The 22,787-nt window shown below is 40.8% G+C and overlaps 1 protein-coding gene across 1 annotated transcript in view; it reads left to right on the top strand.

Moving 5' to 3' along the window:
• The window catches only part of Cdkal1 (CDK5 regulatory subunit associated protein 1 like 1), a 532,123-nt gene that overhangs the window by 16,207 nt on the left and 493,129 nt on the right, over nt 1–22,787 (top strand).

Raw genomic sequence — 22,787 nt, forward strand, 5'->3', positions numbered from 1 at the left:
GATCAAACTAAGTTTTCCTGTGTGAGTAGTTATCAACTGGAGATAGCTTCTGGGCTGTGGATGCGGGCTTGTGTCTACTTCCGCTGTCAGTGCTGGGACCCCATTGGATTAGACCTGTGCAGACCCTGTGCATGCTGCCACTGTGAGTTCACATGTGCATCTTACTGTGTCTAAAGGTCTTTTTCCCTTGACGTTTTCCATCCCCCCTGACTCTTACAATCTTTCTGCCTCTTGTGCAGGGTTCCCTGAGCCCTGAGGGGAGGGAATTGATGGAAACACCACGTTTAGGGTTGAGTGTTTCAAGGTCTCTCACTGTCTGTACATTGTCCAGGTTTGTGGATCTCTATTTAGTCTCATCTACTGCAAGAGAATGCTTCTCTGATGGTGGCTGAGCAAGACACTGATCTATGGGGATAGCAGAATGTCATTAAGAGTCATTTTATTGTTATGTTCCTTTGGTTTTCTCCTAGGTCCCTGGCCTATGTAGTCTCAACTTCTTGGCCACAAGAGCAGTATCAGGGATGGGTTCCATCTCATGGAGAGGGCCTTAAATCCAATTAGATATTAGGTGGTTTGTCATACAAGCCTTGTGCCACAATTGCATGAACACATCTTGCATGCAGGTCACCACTGTAGCTCAAAGAGTTTGTAGCTGGGTTGGTGTTTCCCTTTCTCCTTTGGTAGTGTGCAGAGTTCCTTCTGGTACCATGACTATTTAGTCACTAGGGGAGAAGGCTCTAGGTAGGCACCAGCTGTACTTTTCCATGTTCAGTGAGTTGTGTAGTTGTTGTCTTCAGGGATAGGGCCTTACCATCAGTTTGTGGATAGTAATCAATAGCTTGGGTTGTTTGGGGGTTCCCAAGGGGTCCCTTTGGCCAACAACTTGGTTAGATGCAAACCACAGAAGTGAAAAATTACAGTGAACAGATTTAAAGTCCTAAATAAAACTAAAGACTTTAGTGAAAGTCAATATACGAACGAGAGAGAGAGAGAGAGAGAGAGAGAGAGAGAGAGAGAATATATGTATGTAAATAATGACTCTATCATTTGGAAGGGTGTGGACCAAGGTAATTGAAAAGCCATTTATATAGTAGGGTCTTACAGTGCTGCAATTGAAAGACCATTTATACATATAATTAATTCCCAGAGGCTGTGCACAGCATAGCTCTCTGTGACCTCAGGGATCAGTGTGTCTTAGAGAAGGGTTAGCACTATTGTGCCACCAGAGATGGAGCTGGGTGGATGTACTTTGTAGAGACAACACTGTGGTAAAGGTACTGGACAGTGCCAGTGGACACACCTTACATATAATTTACACTAGGTTTGAATATAAATTCTAGCTATAAGATCTTGCAAGAAAGTTGTGTTTAATTTAAGGAGTCCAAGATAAGTGAGAAATGAAAAAAATAGCTTCTTACAAGGAGTTATGCTTTATATTATAAAAACATTGAGTGTTAGACAGAGACCCACATTGGAGCACCGGACAGAAATCTCAAGGTCCAAATCAGGAGCAGAAGGAGAGAGAGCACGAGCAAGGAACTCAGGACCGCGAGGGGTGCACCCACACACTGAGACAATGGGGATGTTCTATCAGGAACTCACCAAGGCCAGCTGGCCTGGGTCTGAAAAAGCCTGGGATAAAACTGCACTCGCTGAACATAGGGGACAATGAGGACTACTGAGAACTGAAGAACAATGGCAATGGGTTTTTGATCCTACTGCACATACTGGCTTTGTGGCCTAGGCAGTTTGGATGCTCACCTTACTAAACCTGGATGGAGATGGGTGGTCCTTGGACTTCCCACAGGACAGAAAACCCTGATTGCTCTTTGGGCTGACGAGGGAGGTGGGCTTGATTGGGTGAGGGGGAGGGAAATGGGAGGCGGTGTTGGGGAAGAGACAGAAATCTTTAATAAATAAATAAATTAAAAAAAAGAATTCTTCTCTCTGTTCTAAAGGAGTAAGTGAATGTAGTTCATAGGTGTGAATTCCCAAGTACTTGGTTCTGTGTCTTCATTTTGTAGAAGCTCATCTTATGTCCAAAATGAATGCACAGTAATGGCTGACACCCCCATGCTAGTGACATCATCTTGATAAAGACTGACGACCTGCTTTCCCAATTTTCCCACTATTAAAATTGTGGTAACTGTCACATTCTCCTTTTTCTCTTTATGAACCTGAAGATTGTTCTTCATCTGGTTAACCTTTGGCCTGACCTTTGAGGTTCCTTGAACTTCAGCTTTATGTAGCACGTGACTAGAATAGCCAGCCCATGCTGTTTTCATGAATAAACTCGAGTGATCGTTGTGCTGTGTCAGGAGACCCAGGTCCTTAAAAAATTTCCGGCCTTCTGTTACACTGTGTTCTTCATGCGGTATTTCATAGAGTTTTTTTTTTTTTGAGACAAATAAACACATATCCATACAGTTTCAGAAAGCTAATACCCATTTAATATTTTAACCATTCAATTATGCTTGTAGGTTTTCTCTACTAGTTCTGTGGAATAATTTATTTAGAAATAGCCTGTGCTTAAACTGTAGTTTTCCTCCTTAAGAAAATAAGTAGAGGATGAAAGAAAGAAAGAAAGAAAGAAAAGAAAAGAAAAGAAAAAAGAAAACTCAAGGTGTCTCTGAGTCTTCATTTCAGGACCCGCGTGAACCCACACACCTGGGCCAAGTTACACGCCACACCCAGATGTGCCCAAATATGTCCAAAGAGAACCCCAGCCAGTGAAAGGTATACTAGTGTATACTGCTTGCTTGACCTGTCATGTTGGAGATGACCTAACTGTTCATGGAATTCCCCTAGCTGTGCTTAAAAGGAGCCTGCATTCTCCTCCAGTCGTAGCTAGCCATTTTGTACGAGTGGCCAACCCTGCATGCTGGTTGTTTCTGCAGAATAAATGCTCTTTGTTTTTACATACAAAAAAAAAAAAAAAAAAAAAAAAAAAAAAAAAAGAAAATAAGTAGAGGAGAAATTACCATGAAAGCTTCACTTAAAAACATACTTAAAAATTTTAACTTTTTGCATTGCCTTCTTTAGTTTTGGGACTAAGAACTTCAGGAACGTCCTTTAGCTCTTTTTGGCTTCAGATTTAAGAGGATTTGCATTACAGATGTGTTTTTAGCTCCTGAGCAGCAGATGGCAGTATTGCATCATGTGCTCACTTAGTGATGTTATGACCCCTGCACGTGAATTTCATGCTACAAATGATCATCTAATAAAATGATTAGAAGTCATTAAGTTACCTAAGATTTAATTTTTCTCTGCTTTTTTATATTTTTGACAGTATTTATATAAGAACTTGGCAAATTGACCTTTTCAGAGGCAGTGTGAGCTCATGTTAATGTGAGATGCAGTGTGCAGGAAATCAGATGTGTGATAACCTGGAAATGGGCTGGGATCCTCTGCTGGTCTTGGTCGCTCTCACTGCTTGTCCTAGAGTCTGGTTGTGGTCATCGTCTGTAAAAATATATTAAGGTAGGATTTTTTAATCTGAGAAAAATGCTTGTTACCTTATTACTCAATTACTTTCCCACTTGCACAGATCCCTTGGGGCCCTCAATCTTCCTCAGACCCGCTTATGTGCTACAGCAAGCAGGCCTAAGAAACGGGAAGCACCCTTTTCATTCCCTCACTCCCTCACAACCCATCGACATGGGGTTAATGGTTGATTACGAGGCTCAGAAGTTTGGTAAAGATTTATATACATTTTTTTGTGTGATTGTGTTTACGATGGCTGAAGGGCTTTTCTTGGTTGGAATTGTGCCTCGGCATCCTCTTCACGCACCGTGGTGCCCTGCTCTTTAAGCCACGGTTCCGTGGCACTGCTGCCGTTCAGCTTCTTTCTGCTTTGCTGAAACATTGACTCTTGCACTGGTCCCACCTGAAGGTGATTTGTCCAGTTTTCCTTTGGTGAAGTCTTCCCATCTTACACAGACACCATAGTTCAGAGAGTCAGAGCAGCAGTTCCTAGCTCTGAACACTGTCATACTGTAAAACCCGGTGCTTCCTTCCAGTAACTAATAGCTGAACAAATGACACCATCTGTGTCAGTGTCCTTGGTAGGATTACTATAATAGTCTCTCTCTCTCTCTCTCTCTCTCTCTCTCTCTCTCTCTCCCTCTCCCTCTCCCTCTCCCTCTCCCTCTCCTTCTCCCTCCCTCCAGGCTCGCTTGAAATGCATCATGTAGGCCAGGCTAGCCCTAAACTTATGTTGATCCTCCTGTGTTATTCTCCCAAGTATTGGGATTAGAAGTGAGCCTCTGCCTCTGGCTGAGTAGAGTTAAATGAACCAGAATAATCAATGTCTCTGTGTGTTTGAGTTAATAGCAGAGGATACCACTCACAAAACAGGAATATTTTTAATGTGCATTGTATATGGGTTAGTGATCCAGTCAAACTTACTTTTGAATGTGATGAATGGAATGCTTGTTTTCCAACTTTAAGACAGTGAGAAGTGAAGTGTGTATTGTAACAGTTGACTCAATGGTGTATGTGCAGGCGAAGCCTGGGAGCTTTCAGTAGAGTTCTCTGTAGCTGACTGTCAAGTCCAGTCAGCTTAGTCTTGACATGTCTGAGATAAGAGCCACCCGCCATCACTCTTCCTGACATGGACACTTTTACAAATGGTATTGAATCAGAAACCCAGTTTAATCCATTCTTATTAAATTGGAAGCCGTAATTGCTTTCTATTTGATGGGATGGAATTGATTGTAGCAATTTTGATGGACCTTTAAACTTGATAAAATATGGTTAGCTATATTCCTGTTGGTTTGTGTGTTCCTGTGTGCTCATCCTTGTGTTCACAAGTTGAATTATTTGCACTGGTTGGTGAAGGGTATAGTAGAAAAACGGGCTAAGAATGGCATTTTCTCATTTTCCCCCCTTTTTATTCCTCAGGGACTAAAACAGAATAAATCTAAGGGCCTTCAGAATGGAATTTTCACCCACCACTCAGAAATAGGGGAAGGCGATTGTCTCTAGAGAAGACCTGGCGGGCGCACACAGCGGCCCTGAGAGGTGAAGGAGAGCTTGGGGAGTCACATCCTTCCAGCCGCTAGGCTTTTATTTAGAGATCTCCAAGTCTCCATTTCCTCGTCTGCTTCTGTGCTTGTAGCTATGTGTTCTGTGAAATGACGAGGCTAGTCTATGGACTGAAGATGTTCTGAATTATTTAATAATCACTGTTGTGAAAGGTAGTGCTCAATAAATACATTTATTTATAGCATTATAAATGGACATGCTTTTCTGTATCTCCGTTTCTGCAGTTGCAGTGCTGGGCTGACCAGGCCTTTGTTCATGGCAGCCCTGCATCCCCAGCCCCAGAGCAGCACTCAACCAACCCTTTGGGCTCTGGCTTTGTTCCTTCTGTGTTTTCAGTCACCGTCTTGCTACCTTATAAGGCGGCTCTGTTATGATAGCCTTTTAGCTGTGTTTTAAAAATTCATTCTCTGAGGAACCATTTGCTGATGGCAATTTGAATAAAATTTATCGTAATGAGTGATTCAATTGTAATATTTTTTCCTTTCCATTTGAGAGCTGAATTGTTAGTTAGCTTATCGAAATTAAGGGAATGTGAGACTGTTCTAGAGTAATATGTTCTGATTTCATAAAATTTTGGGAAATTACTGAAGAATAACCCAGAAGACAGTGAAAGTGTACATAGACCTAACACTCAAACCCCTGAATGGGAGTGTTCGAAGCTGGTCGTCCGCAGTTCACTGGTAGCGTCTTGTGGCTTAGGTGAGGTGTAAGACAGGTGCACGCTGAAATAATGGACGTTGAGATTCCCCCTCCACCCACTGAAGGAGAGGCCATTTGCAGTTTTCAGTTACGTTTCGCTCCCCATTCTCATGTATGGAAGTACTGTCTTGGATACAAGTTTTAATATTTTTAAATGTAAATACCTTTCTGATGTAGTTAGTGATTGTATGGTCACGTAATAATTTAAGCGTAAGCATCATTTCCTTGGCATATGTATAGTAAGACATTGTAAAAACAATAAAACTATTTTTCAAAATTGTATATAGAAATGTGTGCATTGCTTATAACAGGATTCTTATGATTCTGTGGTTATATAATTATAATGAATTAATTTAGGAATTTGAAAACTGGTATGCTGATTCAGCAATGAATGGCTCAGGGGCTTATGGGTCTCAGTCATTAAAGTCAGTTACTTTAAGAGAGGAGTCCAGGGGCTGGAGAGATGGCTCAGTGGTTAAGAGCATTGCCTGCTCTTCCAAAGGTCCTGAGTTCAATTCCCGGCAACCACATGGTGGCTCACAACCACCTGTAATGAGGTCTGGTGCCTTCTTCTGGCCTCCAAACATACATACAGACAGAATATTGTATACATAATAAACATTTTTTTTAAAAAAAAAAGAGAGGAGTCCAACCAATGGAACTGAAGTTCCAACCAACACGAGCTTCTACAATAAATTTAAATACCTAAAAATTTAAATACTTACATTTAAAGTATTTAAATTAAAGAATACATAATTGATGTATTGATTAAATGTAACATATAAGTTAAAAACTGGTAGCTTGATTTGCCTCTGTTCTTGTGTTCAAGACGTTTTGTTCACCTTTGCGCAATTCCAAAAATCCCCAAAAGATGGCACTATTGACCCGTGTTAGCATTTTCTTTTGCCTTTTTTGATGAAAAAAAGTGTTGGATGTCTTATCTGCAAATGTCTTAAATTGAGGTTATATTTTTTACATTTAATTTTCTGTTTTGTAAATGGATCCTTAATTCATGTAAGGCTTGCAGGGACCAGATTTCATTTTTATTTTGAAATGGTTTGGAAATTCGGTTATTTAACAATCATGTTGTAGACATAATCTATATAATCCAATATAATTAATGATAAAACCTTGTCTTAATGTGACAGCTAATGTTTCATGGGAAACATAGTTACTGTTGTATAGCCAAAACCATTAATTTTTTGAAGTCTCTAAAACAGTCGAGTGATTAAAACATAGCAGGCATAAATAAACAATTTGTGTGGCTTTCGGGTCACACCACTCTGGCTTATCCATTTTGGGAAGTCATTTTATATTAACAGCACTTTTGAAAATTTAGCAAAACCTTTCACTGTTTCTGTGTCCTCTGGCAGTAATGTGATAGAAGGAGAATCTAGGGTCTATGAATAGCTTTGCAAGGTGAGAAATACAAAATTAGATACCGTGCCTCTGGCTTGATGGTAGGCTTCTTTAAACAGCAGTGTGGTTGAATCCATCACCATGCAGGTGAACACCTTCTGACTGAGGAGTCAGTATCTTGAAAAAAAGAATTATTTTTAAATTGTGTGTGTGTGTGTGTGTGTGTGTGTGTGTGAGAGAGAGAGAGAGAGAGAGAGAGAGAGAGAGAGAGAAAGAGAAAGAGAGAGAGAGAGAGAGAGTTTGTGTGCACGAGTGTGCAGGTGAATCACCAGATAGCCTAGAGCTGGAATTGGAGGCAGCTGTGAGCCTGCCTGATGTGAGTGCTGGGAACATAACCCAGGTTCTCTGTGAAAGCAGAATGTGCTCTTAAATGCTGCGTTGTTTCTCCAGCCTCTGATAACTCACATGCGACCCATGTGGCCGCATCCCAGGTGGGATGATCTTATGTTCAGTCTTATGTCTGTGGTTGTGTTCAGCTTGTACGGAGCCAGGGATTTGTACTGGAAGTAAGAACGCATGGACTACTTACTCTGCTTTTTTATGAGATAGGTGCTCATTGTTTTGGGGGTTAGGTCAGAAGTGCAGGACCTTTCAGGTGTCTTTTAGCGTTTTTTATTGAAATTGTTTTGAATCTGCATCAGTTTTACATTTCAACTTTTATGTTTTTTCCCCCAAATCATCTTTTTAAAGGGTAGTATGCCTTAAAAAAAGATTTTCCACCTTATTCCATTAGAAACCCATGCTTATTACCCTGACATGATAGTCTCGCTTACCACCTATGTGTTGCGAGAGGTTTGTTTTTATGTGCATGGGAACAGATGTACTTCTATGTAAATCTTCATTTTTCTTGCTGCCGTTGTTGATGCCTGTAACATGATGCACATGCGATTTGTCTGAATTGCTTTGAAATGCACAGGTAATGGAGAGGTTGGTTACTTAGCAGCAGTCACCGTGGGAACTGATTGACAGCCATCTAGAGATTCTCCTCTAGGATTCAACAGTGCTCCTGTGAGCTGGGTATAGCCTGAAAAGTAAAAAGGATTCCATTCTGACATGACTGCTTTAGAGGACCTGATCTAGGCTTACTGTGTAGCATAAGCAGTACTGTAATTATTTAACATAAGTCTTGTCTGTTCATCTTTTCTTAGAGATGGAAAACTGGACTTGCTAAATAATAAAGGGTTATTTTCCTACTTGACTTTATGTTTTCAGATTCTTATAGGACAAATAGAAGTAAAAAAAATGCAATGAGTTATTTTTTAATCCCCTTTATTCCTAAACAAATGGACAAAATCAGCCAAGTGTCCAAAACATGTGTTTACTAAATTTCTTCCACCTGTCTCTGTCCACACACTCAAGCTCTCTGGGTTCCTGTATGTATCTCAGGGTAGGAGTGAAAGTATTGTGGTGGTACAGGACCAGCAATACTTCCTTAAGTCCTCCAATCAAACAACGTTCTATGTTCATGGCGATTAGAAGACTGACCGTGCAGGGCTTTGCCTGACTTCGGTGCCTGTCTTATAATAATGTGCTAATTTATGCTGATGATCTTCCCTCATGACCCTTCTGTGTGGCCTAGATATGTTAATATGTTAGAGGTTTTTAATTTCAATCATCCGTGTTGGTTGGATCTGCTTGTTAGTTCCCACTACCACTCATACTAGTCTGTGTCAAGGCCTGCTGGAGGACAAGAAAAATATATCTCAGAATCAATTTCTTTAAGCATGCATTAGTAATGGAAGAAATTATAAGATAGACATAATTTTAATAAGACCGTTATGTCCGAACATTCATTGCAAATAGTAAGTACTCTTACTGCCGTCAGCTTTTAATTAGGAAAGGGAGTTGGGCCATTGGCTTTATTAAGCAAGGGCTTCTGAACATCTTTTGATATTTTTTTAATGTCAGTGAGAAAGTGTCATAAGACTGAGAAGCAGGCATCACAGTCAGTTTTAATGAAGTTAGAGCCTTGGCTATGCCTCTGTTTCTGTTCCCTAAGTGGTAAGAGTTGTGTACCTAATGATTCCCATGGAGAAGAATACTGCACACAGTGTATGGTGGGGAAATTGAGGACTTTATGTAGAAAAAGGATGAGGCCAACCAGGGCCTAAAGGAGAACCCAAATAATTTAATCTGTTAAAGTGAGAATTGAGTAGAATAAACTTATAGACCTTAAATATAATTTCTTTCTTTTCCACAAAATATTTTTATTTTTATTATTGAAAATCCACCTAGGATATTCCCCCTTATATTTAGCCCCTTATATGGGTACAGTAACTGCCTTAGTTCTGTCTTAAAACTGTCCCCCTCCCCAGCCTTTGATCAAGTATTGCTCATAAGGATACTGATAAACTCAGATGCCAATAAAACCTAGAGAATGTTTTCATAAAAATTAATGATGAAATTTGTCGTTATATGTAATGTTTTAAGTTTGAGTACCTGGCATGCACTTGCCCTGCTAATAAAATTTATTTAAACATGTATTTAATCGACTTTGACCTATTTAGCTGCATTTTAGTTGTTTGTGTTTCTTTCCTGTGCATCTTTTTCTGTGTGGGTGTTAACTAGGAAGCGAGGGACGCATGATGGCTTCTTTTGGTCGCCAGTGAGTCAGAAGGCAGTGTATTGAGAGGACGACTTGTGGGATTAGGTGTCGTAGTTTATGGCTGGTCGTCGGTGAACTTCCTCATCTTTTCTCAGGTTTTGAATTCTCACAGATGAATCATGTAGACTGTGGCAGAAGTGAGAGGCCCAGGATGGCTCTTCCCACACACTGCGTCACTCTGCCTGGGGTGAAGCCCTTCATTAGGACTGTCAGGTGCGGAGCCCTGCTGGAACTTTCCTTCTGTACCTTCCCTGCCCTGTCCCACCCAGACCCACTCAGGCCGTCCCTTACCAGTGCTGTGGCCTGCGTTCTCTGCTTCCCCCATTTACTGGATCCCGCTGCAGGCATTCATGCATCGCTTCTAATTAGGTAGATCCCAAGCACAGTCTTTCCCTTTCGTGTCCACAGCACCTACCCTACCTCTGCTCACAATAAGCACTTTATTAGGATTTTTAATGAGTGTATATCAATATTCACGCAATTTTATAGGAACCGAATGAAGCTTGTTATATAGGTGTTTTCTCATTTGTGCTGTTCTTGTTCATTGTTGTTAGATACAGAATGGGGGATGACTTGTTGCCTCCTGAACAAATGCAATTTAGCGTTTTTGTGGTTTGCAGTTCTTAAGTTTTTAAGACCCCTTCTTTGACCCCAAAGTCAATGGTTTTGTTATTACTTCTTAGATGTTGTGATTCATAGGCATTGTAAGTATAGATTTCATGCTCAAAGTGACTGAATAAAAAGGCACATTGTTCTTTGTTAGTTTCCTCAATTGCTTCTTTTCATCTTCCTGTACTCCCTGACTCCTGGAGGCGTCTGGCCAGTGTTGGGTGTTTCTTCCTGATTCATCATTCCTTCTGCACCTGCCAAGCAAATGCTTTTACTCTGGTCAGGCATATTTTAGCGAGTTAGGCTTTATTATTGATGTATTCATGGACCACCTGATAAATCCAACCCTGTCACCCGAATGCGTGTTGACCGCAGTCACCAGGATGTTTAGAGTGGGTCTGTGCTGCTTTCGTTCTACTGATGTCCTTGAGTGTGGAAAATCCCTTTTTCTGAATGTGAAACTAACCACCGAGTATATTCTTCACCCATGATTGTTTTTGTGTGGTCTAAGTTTCTAGAAAGAATGTTATATTGAGCTTAAATATGTGTGTAGGTGGGAGGACAAAAAAGCAAAAACATAGTGTTAGATCATACAGGGATGGCCAACTTACCCTGTGGCCTTAGTGATGCCATTTAATCTTCCTGAACCGCAGGTTATTCATAAATAAGACGAAGGAGGTGAACTCCAGTGCTCTCGGACTCTTTATAGATTCATTTATTCATTAGATATGCATCACACGCCTGTTATGTTGTATTTTCAACTAAGGAGACAGATCTGTTCTCACCCTGGCAAGAAGACTTCCATTTCCTCTCTCTCCGTCCACCTGCCCTTCTCCCTGTTTGCTTATCTGGTCATTGGGTAGATAATGAGGAAATGAAGCAATGGGATGTGATTAATTACAAATTTAGGGAGCATGTCTGCTCTTATATACAAAATGGATTGACAGGTTGTTTTTGGTGTGTGAGCATAAATACTCTATTTAGACAATAGCCTATATTTGCTTTAATGTTATTAAAGTGAAGTGGATTATCTGGTAGTAGTAAATTAATTTTCTTTTAGTGTGAAGATGGAAGACTTCACTGGAGAATACTGCTATTTAAGTTTAGGAGTGACATGTATGAAACAGAAAGTATTTATTCTCGACATTGAAGATTGACTTTAGAAATTAAACTGGTAGTTATCCATATAGTTGTGGATGCTGAAGGTCAGAAATAATTTTGTTTTTGGGATAAAAATCATGTTTGGTATAAGTCAGGCCTCCTCATTTGAACTTAATGCCCCTATTCAGGAGAACTGAAATTTATTATGTTACGAATGGGAAAATTAATGTAAATGGAGTTAATAAAAATGAAAGGAGTATAAAATATCACTTAATTGAGAAATAGAATAAGGTATCCAAAATGAGAACATGTTTCTTATTTGACCTCATGGTCTAAAAAGAAGCCTTAGTTTGTACAGGTTGGTTCAAGAGCATTTAACTGTTGTCGTGTCGGCGGCCAGGTTAGCATCGAACAATTTAATTCTCTCACTTCTCCCAAGATAGTGATGAAAGCAACTAAATTCATTGGTTATTAGCTAGCAAGAGTAAGTTCAATTTTCTCTATACTCGTGACAATTAGAGGTTGGTTCTAGCATATCTAATACTCAAGTTTCAAGGCTTCCTCTATTTCAGAACTGTTTTGGGGAGATAACCTTGTACCACATACATTTTAATGAGTGCATTACTTTTACCACCTGCTGAAGCCGACTTGGAGTGACTACTGACCTGAAGTGAATGCCTGTGTTCAATATTAATATGGCATGTCTGAATCCAGACAGCAATCTTTCATTTTGACATGCACATAGTCAAAGGAAATTAATGTTTAAAACCTGAACACTCTAAGTTCAGCCAGTGTGTGTGTCCCATAATAATCCTTCAGACGCAGTTTACATAGAAATGCTGAGTGCTTTCTTATGCTTTATTTATCATACACATGGGTCCCCTCTGCTGCATTGGTAACGAGATTCATCTGGTCCTGTTGTTGTGAGTCACGTGTTTTGCATTGACTAACAAAATTAATTTCCTTGATCTTGAATTTATTCTTTGCATATTTTAGGTAAAGTTAATATTTTTAAAAACACATTCATGTACTCTGTAAAACAGCCATATTTCAGTCGTGTTAGGATAATTTCATACTTCTGTTCATATCACAGTCTTCGGGGAATATCCTGGGTATAAAGATGGAACATGCCAGCTCAGTGGCCTGGAGCAGGTTTAGGTCTGTGCAATCAGGAGATTGCTGAGAAGACTTTTCCTTCCTTGCATACCATTTGATTCTTGCTTTTATTGGTTAAAAAACATCCATGACAGATGTAGTAATAGGGAAATTATATTAACATTTAAGTATTAAATTAGCTTGTAGCCAGAGCCTTCTCCTAATATGATGACAATTAGTAAGTTTGGGATTCTAAGGACCACATTGCATAACACGTTGTTACATGTTTCCTGTTTGCCTTTGTTTTTCTTTTTAAGTGTATTAGATCTGATGTTTTCATGTTGGAAATTTCCATAATGGATGCTAGTGTTACCATTTTGCCTTTCAGCTATGTGGTTGATATTTATGTATTAAGAAAAAAATATATACATTTATATATATATTCATATATTACAAACGTGTATATATTTATACATATGGTGGCCATAATGAGAATTTTGTGATCGGGGTTGTATGCAAACAACAGTTTTCATAACGCCTTTAAATTTTAATTTCAGTGAAAAAAATCTAATGTTATTAATAAACATATTTCAGATAGAAAGTTTTTCATGCTACAAAATGATGACAGATGTAAGTAAGACTAGAGTGTGTTCTAAGAAAATGTGATGCTTTTATTTAAAGTTATATCAACATGATGATTTGGACATTCTTAGAGTTATACTGAATGCCATGATTTTGTTCTGAAAAGCAAGATTAGATTTTGATTATGTTTGGCAGGGTTTGTGTAGAAATAAATGCACTGTTTCATTCAGGATCCTGAACATCAAATAACATTTGTTAGATCACACTTAATGTCCTTACCATTTTATGAATCTTGGATTTTCTAACACCAGGAAAATACGTTTTACCCGTCGTACGGTAGCTTAGATTGGATTTGAGAACCTGTGTAGAGAACACCTATTGTTTCTGCTGAATGCCGTATGCCCCATAGGGGTGAACTCTGACCCGCCGCTCTTCTAGTAGTAATGGATTTGCACTGATTGGAGCACAGACTCCCACTACCCCCTGCTTTCAGCTCTCCTGTGTAAAAGCTGCCTAGCACAATCAGACATCTGCTTTGTGGCTGTAGAAGGCAGTGTGACAAGCTGGTTTGAACTGGTTCACATTTGTAACTCTGACTTGGTGATATTGTGCTTTTACTCCTGAATTAACAAGCTGTGTGTGGATAAATTATTTCTGATTAGTATACTCATTCTTGTTCTGCATGAAGAATTTTGGCTCACATGTAGGGTTTATAGAACAGTGTAGTAGCTTTCATTAATTGGAGAATCAGCATTGAACAGCACCTCTTTCCTGCTCAGAGACTTGGTGAATAATTTCTGAAAGAAAAGTGAACATGTAAGAGATGCTGTGATTGGCTCTCATATCAATCTGATTTTAACCTGTTTTGATAATCTTTATGGGGAAACTCAGCCATATTTGTTCCTTAGTAAGAGGAAGTAATCCTGGCTGAGATAGTATGGAGTCCTTAGAAGTTGGTTCATTTTTATAGAAGCTATTTCTATGCGTTTCTTTCTAGAAACATGACAGGCAGACATCTTTAGTGTAAAGAGGCTCATAGCTGATGGTGATACTCACTTCTTACAGCCCTAAGCGTTGACATCATAGGACTCAGAGCAAAATATGTGCATGATTACATATAATCAAGGTTAATGTTTATCAAGGGTCACCATGTTTTTGCTATGGTCTGACAGTCATGACCTACATTAGAAGAGCCCTGGGGGTCTGTCTGATATATTTTCTCTTGATGTCTGAGTGGTTTATTTCAGATGCTTGTCAGTTTCATTATATATTATCATTTGGGGCCCTTGCTAGGTTTTCGGGTGTCTCACCCACAGTGCTCTTTGCTGTTACATTGTCATGAGGGAGCTACTGTTTTATGGTGTGCAAACAGGCTTTAATCTTGAAGGGTGAGCAATTTGGAGGACATTTTCCATTTGGTGTTGTGTTATGTTCAGCTGGTAGATTGTTTTAGCTTTCCACCCAAGATTCCCGACTGGCTCAGTCAGTTCATCCTTTGGTGAACTCTTCCTGGAAAAACAGTTTGGAAATTTCAATTCAAGTACATTTTCTTTAAGGAAAATCCAGATGAGTAGCTTAGTTTATAGTATACCAACCAAACAGATTTTATCAGACAGAAATGTGCAAACATTTTGCTTTTTGCTAGTACAAGGAGAATGGAAGGTAGTATTTTTAAAAAGTGTCATTTAGGACATTTTGGTACCTCAGAAGCAAAACTCAATGGCTTTAAAACTGTTTTTTTTTTCTGTTTTGAAGTCATATTTAATTTTGACCATATCTAACTTAGTTAGTAGTTTAAAGGATCAACAGTTCAAACAGTAAGGCAAAAGCAGTTTGTATTTTGTCAGTTTTCAACTTTAGATATCAGCAAATCATTGCTGTAGCCTTCTTTATCTTTTGTTTGCACAAAAAACCTGTTAGAATTATGTCTGGGGGACCATCTGCTGTGGTTCCCAGTCTCGTCAGTGTGATAAGGGATAAGCTGTATAAACAGGGCACCACAAAAAAGAAAAAGACAAAAAAAAAAAAAAGAGGAAAAAGCAGCTTGCTTTTAGGAGTGGGGGAAAGTGTAAGGCAGTTTTAATTTTATAACCTAGCCACAGAAAGTCATAGGCTCATACTCCGTCAGGATGGAGGCCGTGATGTATTTATTCAGAAGCTACAAGACCGAGGCTGTGCTGTATTTTCCCGTGAAGTTAATGTTGTCTTTCTTTTTGATTCTTGTGTTCCTACTCTGGAGGCTGAAGCTTTCAGGAGTTCTCCAAGAACACTTCACTGTAGCTCTTGACATTGTGATATTTTCCAGATTGTCTTCTTAGGCTTTGGATTTTTTTCCCCCTAGCCATTAATTTCTCTCTCAGTTGAATCCTCAGAAATCATCGTTTCCCTTTTTCATTTGCAATGAGGTCATGGTGCTTCATGAAGAGCAAGGCAGTCATTTCCATGGCAACAGGCTCTATCAAAACATCACACGTCTGTCTTGTCCCTTACCTTTAAACTTAAGTGCTGGGAGGAGGAGGCAGCTAGGAACACTGGTGTTCCTATAGCTCAGAGCTGCAGGGCCAGGGAAGAGAAAGTCACTTTTCAAAATTTGACCTTTAGCTTACTTTAAAACATTTGTCTGTGTATGTGTAAGGTACTTATTTTGCATTAAGCCTCTTTAGTAATGCAAATATTGGTTTCTGAAATCCTCTAGTATCTCCAAGAGTAGTAACAGAAAAGCCTGTTACAGTGTCACATGCCACACAGTGTTACAGTGTTACAGTGTCACATGCCACACAGTGTTACAGTGTCACATGTCACACAGGGTCACAGTGTTACAGTGTCACATGTCACACAGTGTCACAGTGTCACAGTGTCACATGTCACACAGGGTCACAGTGTCACAGTGTCACATGTCACACAGGGTCACAGTGTCACAGTGTCACATGTCACACAGGGTCACAGTGTTACAGTGTCACATGTCACACAGTGTCACAGTGTCACAGTGTCACATGTCACACAGTGTCACAGTGTCACATGTCACACAGTGTCACAGTGTCACATGTCACACAGTGTCACAGTGTTACAGTATCACATGTCACACAGTGTCACAGTGTCACATGTCACACAGGGTTACAGTGTCACAGTGTTACAGTGTCACATGTCACACAGTGTCACAGTGTTACAGTGTCACATGTCACACAGTGTCACAGTGTTACAGTGTCACATGTCACACAGGGTCACAGTGTCACATGTCACACAGGGTTACAGTGTCACAGTGTTACAGTGTCACATGTCACACAGGGTCACAGTGTTACAGTGTCACATGTCACACAGTGTCACAGTGTTACAGTGTCACAGTGTCACACAGTGTTACAGTGTTACAGTGTCACACAGGGTTACAGTGTCACAGTGTTACAGTGTCACATGTCACACAGGGTTACAGTGTCACAGTGTTACAGTGTCACATGTCACACAGGGTCACAGTGTTACAGTGTCACATGTCACACAGTGTCACAGTGTTACAGTGTCACATGTCACACAGGGTCACAGTGTCACATGTCACACAGGGTTACAGTGTCACAGTGTTACAGTGTCACATGTCACACAGGGTCACAGTGTTACAGTGTCACATGTCACACAGTGTCACAGTGTTACAGTGTCACAGTGTCACACAGTGTTACAGTGTTACAGTGTCACAGTGTCACATGTGGCACTGTGGCTGTGAGATGCCCACTGTGGCCTTGGTGCTCTGCTCAGGCTTGAGTCATCCTGCCGTAAGGGAACGGAATCTTTTTGATAGGATACTGGCGCTTTGAACTCTGAAATGAGCCCCAGAACCTTTTTAGGCGTTTTCCCTTTTCCATTTGATGGTGCTAGTGAGGTGCTGTGATTTTTTTGCATTTGTGGACAGGGAGGTGCTTGCATGCTCATTGATAGATACTTATTATGAAGTATACAGCACAGTCCTTTTCTCTTGTGATCCTGCTGGTTGAACCCAGGCCCTGAGCATGGTAGACATGTACTTTATCACTGCGCTACATCCTCAGCTCATAAAATCTTTATTTTGTCTTTCTGAAATAACAGAATTTATTAAGTAAATTTACAAGCTATGTCAGCTTTGTTGGTTGCAATTTGCTAAGTAGTCTCACTTTCCTTTTGCTAGCTGGCCATTGACAGATACAGGCGTTTTTATTCTGATCTTAATTGCTAATGTTAACTCTCAAATCACACATTACACAGTAAGAGTATGTTGTGTGTTACAGAATGACTACGAAAAGGTTAAGGAGGTCAAAGTTCAAGCATTCAGAGCCCTTATTGGAGGTGGGGTCAGAAGATTGGCATATTTGCAGAGAGTCACTGAAAGGCCTATAGGATAACGACCCAGCTGAAGTCAGCTTATAAAATTTTCATGAGTTTCTGAGACTTTAGGGTGAGTTTTTTTCTTTCCTTTTTTATTTTCCTAAACAGGATTTTTTCTGTTGCTTTGGAGCCTGTCCTGGAACTAGCTTTTGTAGTCCAGGCTGGCCTCGAACTCACAGAGATCTGTCTGTTTCTGCCTCACAAGTGCTGGGATTAAAGGCATACGCCCAGGTTTTTTTTTTTTTTTTTTGAGGGCCTCACTGTGTTGCTCAGGGTCCTCTAACTCAATTGCAGGCATCTCCCACCGTGTCTGGCTCAGTTGTCGTTTTATTAGCTGGAGCACTTTCTTCAGTGTTTCATCTTATCAATTCTACCATAGCTTTTGTTTCTGCTTCTGCATTTCTGGGTAGTGTCGGTCACCAGGCTTTTAGCCCTCCCAGCTTAAGCACTCGGCTAGTCCTCGTCCAGTGTTCTTGAGCTCTGCTCACCTGACTGGATCTGCCTCAGATGAAGCCATGCCAGAGGCAGAAGCTTGACTTTTTTTGTGTGCTTGTACCCTATGTTTGGTCTTTAGCTTGTAGTTGTCCTGCCTCAGCCTCCTGAGTGCTGGGGCTCTTTTTACTTTCATAGTGTGTTTTAGTCCTGTGGCAGGCTATCCCTTCACGCTGTTCAGGCCTCTGTCGCTGTTAGAAGCAGTGTTGGTGTGTCTCTGCTCTCCGTTTCTCTTCAGTTGTGATGAGCTAGCAGGGGCACTTCTTAAGCTGTTTGTATGGGAAAGAAGCTTTTGGGGGTGGACAGAACTTTCAGAGTCTATAGACACTATCAAATTAAGATTTTATTATGGAACACTTGCTAGAGAAAAAGATTAAAAAAATAAGATACAGAATATATACTGTTTTCTCAGATCCATTCCCCATGTGTCTGAGATCCTCTGTGTATTACTGTGCATGGTGGCACACTTTTCATTCTTCCTGCCTTCTAGAAAAAGCCTCAGCCTTCAAAGGGACTCTTCCCTTGCTCTGTTTCCCAGCACTAGCGCAGGCCTGTGTGTACTATTGAACCTGCCACTGTGTATTAGTGTGTCACAACCATCTGTTCAGCTGTCTGCCACCTCCACCAGGCTGAACTTGGGCTTTGTGTTCTCAGCTTGGCACACAATAGCCGGAATGGAGTAGGTGCCGTGGTGTGAAGGAGCGGATGAATGAGAGGCGCAGTTCTCTTCCAACAGACGGCCTCCTAACGTGGGTTCTGTTTCCTTGTCTAGCCCGTAGTTAGAGGGCCTTGCTGTTCTGATTTGAGCAAATTGAACAGGTGCATTTACAAACCTCTGCTCACACAGCTGCTGGTCTGTTTAATAAAACTTGCTGTTGTGATTGGGCAGTCACAGTCTTTCTTTCTGTTAGCTGTTAGTGTTGTGTCCGAAACAGCACTGCAGGCTGCAGCAGATGAGGGCAGGGTGAGCTGGTGGTCCTAACTGTGACTGCTAGGAAGATGCACGCTGTGGAGATGGGAGGGGAGAGGTTTCATCTGTAGCTGCAGATAGAATGAGGACGAATGCAAATATTTGTCCTTCCTAGACCTCAGTTTCTAAGTCTTTAGCTCAGTACTTCTTATCTGTCCTTACTTCCTTCCCTAAGATGCTAAGTGTATAATATATCTTGTCTGAATTATTGTAGATTTATCCCTTTGTCTTTGCTTTTCTAAGTTTTTAAAGTTTAGGTAGAATTATATCCAACAAAATGAGCACATTTCAATTTTATTGTGTTATTTATATTATGTATATGCAAATGTGTTTGCATGTGTTTTTGCCAGAGGACAACTTTTGGGATAGTCAGTTTTCTCCTTCCACCATCTGGGTCCCAGACATCAGACAAGGGTCATCAGGCTTGATGGGAAGCACTTTTCCCATTGAGCCATCTCGTCGACCCCTGTATAATTATTGATATTTATTTGTTGACATTTGTAGTAAGGAGCAGCGGGCTGCGTTCCCATCCAGCTCCCACACGGCTAGCTTTATACCCGAAATAACAACACACAAATTGTATTCTTTTAAATACTGCTTGGCCCATTAGCTCTAGCCTCTTACTGGCTAACTCTCACCTCTTGACTAACCCATTTCTAATAATGTGTGTAGCACCACGAGGTGATGGCTTACCGGAAGGTCTTAACCTGCATCCATCTTGGAGAGGAGAGCTATGGCAACTGACCTCACTGCCTTCTTCCCAGCATCCTGTTCTGTTTACACCGCCTACCTAATTTTCTGTCCTATTAAAGGGCCAAGGCAGTTTCTTTATTAACCAATCATGTAACTCTCCTCCATCAGACATTTGTCATGAGGTCTTGCTGTATAGCTGCCACTTCCCTGTGAAATACCATGTAGCTCTGGCTGTTATACTCTCCTGCCTCAGCTTCCTGAGGGCTGCTATTGTACCTCTTCAAACGTTAGGTGTATAATTAATGAGTTGTTCCATTTTACAGGCCTATCTTAGTTTTGCCCCAATAAGGTGGAAAACATTTTGATATTCTTGAAGATCTTTTTGCACACATATTTGTCTCCAGTTCAGAGTGAAGAGAGAATGAATGCATAGATTTGGGTGCTGCTAACCCCCAGCGTGTGGCATCCCACCTCAAGTTAACCTAGTTAGGTAATTCCCACCTCACCATGCCCACAGGCCACCCTGATCTGACAATCTGCAAGTCTTCCCAGGTGATTGATTACACATTGTGTCAGGTTGACAGTTAAAAGTAGCCGTGACAGTGTGTGTTTGAGGAGGACTGCTGTCTGAATTAACATCAGCTTCCATTCATGGCCTCAGCTCAGAGCGCCTTACAGGCATCATACAGGATATACTGTTTGCATATTACTTGAATTCTTAGTCCCCTAAGCAGAGCAGTCTACATGTATGAGTGACGGGTGTGCAGGTGCCCTTGGAGGCCAAAAGAGAGCGTCAGGTCCCCTGTAGCCGGACTTTAAGCTGATTGTGAGCTGCCTGATGTGGGTGCTGGGAACTTACTTTAGGTTCTCTGTGAGAGCAGCGACTGTTCATAACTACTCAGCTATCTTCTCCCTCAGGCCTCCCCCACGTCACCCTGCTCCGTTTTGAGTTGTGTATACCTTATCTTTTGCTTTGCTGGCATTTATTTAATAGCTTACTCAGTGACATCGCTGCTTTGCATATGTTAATTCCCCAAACTTGGAGAATTGCAAAATTTTTCTTTTTTCATTCCATTTTCTACACAGAAAAGGACTGAGTTAAAGCTACAGAGACAGTAAGGCTAGAGCTGTGGTGTGGTCTGGACAGTGCGTTCTGCCATGGCGTTAACCTTGCTGTTCGCCTCTGTCTGCTCCCATCCTAACCCACTCCACAGCCCAGGAGATGGGGTCAGCAGAGCTTCACAGTATCAAGTGGATTTAAGGACTAGAACTTCTTTGTAATGTGTGCATGTATGTAATGTATAGCCCCGGCTGTCCTGGAACTTACTCTGTAGACCAGAGATCTGCCTGCTTCTGCCTCCTGAGTGCTTAACTTAAAGGCCTGTACCACCACCACCCAGCACAAGTAATTTTTTAATGAATGGTATTTTTTTTTCAGTACAGTAAACTTTACTTATGTTTGGACCTTAGCTTGATAACAGGCCAGCACTTCTGGCAGATAAAGTCCAAAATCGGATCTGTTTTACCATATTTTATTTTATTTTCTGGGCACCATGTGCACTACATACCCTCCCATACCCTTTCTCTGTTTCACTTCACCTTATTGGAGGTTTCTGATCCCTGAGTTAGAAGACAGATATTTATCATGTTGATGTTTTCAGTATCAGAAGCATCTATAGCTTGCATTCTTAGTGTGAGCGAAGAGGTATGATGTGTTACTAACATTGAATTGTCCTCAGTGCACACTGCTATGTGTCTGGAATGCATGTGCCTGTGATTCATGGTTGAAGATTAAAGCCTTCGTGTGATGTGGAAAGATGAACGACATTCAGTGTTTGCATGACGCTCTGCAGAGCAAGCACATGTAGTGTGGTGGTCTGATATCTCGGGGTCAGCACTGAAAGCTATGGGGAAAGCAGGTTTTGGACTGGGAGCGCTAAGAGTTAGAGTGGTGTTGGTAGTATTGTTTGTGCATTTAGCAGGCATTGCACTTGTTCTGAAAGTTCCCTCCCAATTTGTTTGAGCTCACCGTTGCAAGGAATAGCTTTTTAAAGTAATTTTGGGTACTTAATGATATTTTTTACTTGTATTTGTATTTTGTATGTTTACACTTGCATGATGTGGGTATGGTCACATGTGCTGTAATGTGTGTGGAGGTCAGAGCACAACTTGTGGGAATCCGTTCTCTCTTTTCACTGTGTGGGTTTTGGGGATGGAATTCGAGCCATCAGGCTTGGTGGCAAGTACATTTACTCATTGTGCCATCTCATTGGCTACTTACCACGTTTCTGAAAGACTTTTATCATTGTCATATATAGTAGATTTAGTAAACATAGTCTATTGAAAGTTTTTAGAGTTAATAGTCTGTTTATGAACAGATCAAAAGTATTTTTGAGTATAGGATTTGAATTTGCCTTTTTTATTTTTATTTTTTTTTTTGGTTTTTCGAGACAGGATTTCTCTGTAGCTTTGGAGCCTGCCCTGGAACTAGCTCTTGTAGACCAGGCTGACCTCGAACTCACAAAGATCCACCTACCTCTGCCTCCCGAGTGCTGGAATTAAAGGCATGCGCCACCACCACTCAGCTTGAATTTGTCTCTTTAATGAATATCAGAAATCTAAAAAATCAGAGCATTAGTTGGCAATATTCTATTTCTTCATTTCTCTCTGTTCTTCCCTTCCTCTCTTCCTCCCTCGCTCCCTCCCTCCTTCCCCTTCTTCCTCCTTCCTTCCTTCTTTCCTTCCCCCCTCCCTCCTCCCTCCCTCCCTTCCTCCCCCACCCCCACTTTTTTAGAAATGCAGCTATGCCCTTCACATACAGTTTGTTTTCAGTATTCTTCCTCTTTGAGCAGGCTCAGAAAATTAAGTTATTTCTTAATCTTTTTCTGTAGACTTTTTGTAAATATATTTTAATATTTGTGATCCTAGGGACCAGAGGGAAACACAGGAATCAGATATGGTCACAGTAGATAATAAGGCATTATCTAGAAGTTTAAGGGCATAGTTATATTCTAGAAGGTCAGATCTGGTTGGTCTGTAATGAGTAAATGGGACAGTCGTGAGAGGCTAGCTAGTTATAGATAATAATGGTTTGGTTTGTGTGTGTATGAATGTGTGTGATATGTGAGTGTG

This window comes from Microtus oregoni, unplaced genomic scaffold, assembly GCF_018167655.1.
Source record: "Microtus oregoni isolate MIOR12 unplaced genomic scaffold, Mior012 000042F_ref0000377, whole genome shotgun sequence".
Classification (NCBI taxonomy): domain Eukaryota; kingdom Metazoa; phylum Chordata; class Mammalia; order Rodentia; family Cricetidae; genus Microtus; species Microtus oregoni.